Consider the following 1,891-nt stretch of genomic DNA (forward strand, 5'->3'; position numbering starts at 1 on the left):
GGAGGAGGAAAGGTCTGCCCAATCAGAGAGAAATTAGGTGATTTGACCAGGAAGCCTGTAGATGGTAACCACAGATGATAACGGATTATGTACACAGCAGGACCAAATTCATTCATGGGACGCACCTGCATTCTAATGGCAGAGGTGATATGTATTGTGAAGTTGAGTAGTGATTGTTGCAGATGTATGTGTGTGGGTGGATGTGCCCTAGAAGGGATACAGCTATGTTTATGTTCCATTGTGGCAGAGTGCTATAGGTACCAGTGAATCAAGGCTACCTATTTATAATGAGGTTATGCAGCTTTTATGATAAGGTTAGACTGGAGTCCTTTCGGTGAGGGCTAGGTGCTACTTTATTGTCTCTTGCTCCCGTCTTCCTGTCTGGGGATGATAGTTCACCCAGGAGGTGGAATAGGTCACTCAGGATGCAGAGGGCAAGATCCAGGTCTTGAGAGCATTCTGGAAAGCAAGGTGATCCTCTAAGCGGTGGATGCTAAATGGAATGAAGTTCCAGATAGTTGGAGCTTGGACTGAGAAAGATCCATACAAGAAATATATATCAGTGCACACACTAAATATAAGTATCAGTAGAAATGTAAATTAAAAGTTAAAACAACTTGGATGCAGGGGAGGTAAAACAACCTTGATACAAGGTTGTAACGTAACAAATAGGAAACTGGACACACTTGTCCCTTGCACACCCTAAAGCTGTATAAAACAGTCAAAATGTATCTTAATATATTTAAACATTCCCAATACAGAAATGTAACAGTACATTCAAATAAAATAATTATTCCATATGTGATTCCAAGAAAGATATTCAAAGACAATTCATTTGTAGATAAGTTTTCTTTTTATATTGAAACAACAGCTCAGCTCGTTTCTGTGAAAACATCTTCATCAGGAGCAAGCTGTCAATACAATAAAACATAATATTAAGTGCGACAGATTAGGAAACTGTAATATCCATTTCAATTTATACATCCAACTAAAAACTCACAATATATAGTCTTTGGACTATGACTAAATTGGTGCTTTTTCAATTGTTGCTAAAAATGCAGACATATCAAAAAGTCAAATTGAAAGAAGACTATCAGTGAAAAATAAGCTTAAAAAAATAGAAGTGTAACGCCCAACACCAAGTGTGATAAAATAAAACATAAACAAGTACCTGACAAACAGTGAACAGATCTCACTCCAATAATCAACGTAACTCCTCCAAATAGTAACTGTAAATTATAAAAAGAATACAAAAATTATAATGAGGACAGGAGAAATCCCTTCAAACATTGAGTATATTGTAAAGAGAATAAAAACCCAAAACCTGAATGAGAAAAACAATCCAAAGAGACCAAAAGCTCACTGCACCAATTTACAACGGAAAACAAGGTTTATTACATGCGTAAATAGGTCTCAGATGATCCCGTAGAACCAAACTGACACGGAGCTCACCACCCCCCGGGAAGTTACAGGTTATAAAGCTGAAAACTGCAACATCTGCACATATATGTTACAATGTTATCCCACCACCCTCATTGGCTACCACCTATACACGCCCATTTCCATATAAAGGTGGTCTACTACATCATCACTATTGAATCCAGGTATGTAATAGGGTTACTATAATATTAACAAACTAATAAATTGTCACCATCACATGATGTGCACCCCTCTGACCCAAACACATTCAAAGTGAACTGGTGAGGCCAACTCTGCTTTGATAATACAATAGGCCTTCTCATTATCCCAGACACTGCGGCACATACAAGCTGGAGAATGGAAAAGGGATCTTTCTTTGGACTGACCTAAACAGAGCCTCACCTCCACAACAAGTTCTTCATTCTATTCTGTTCTTTGCATATTAGGACTCAAAACCCAATATGGTGGTCCT

The sequence above is a fragment of the Ambystoma mexicanum genome, chromosome 2p (genome assembly GCF_040938575.1).
Source record: "Ambystoma mexicanum isolate Mex_15411 chromosome 2p, UKY_AmexF1_1, whole genome shotgun sequence".
Lineage (NCBI taxonomy): Eukaryota > Metazoa > Chordata > Amphibia > Caudata > Ambystomatidae > Ambystoma > Ambystoma mexicanum.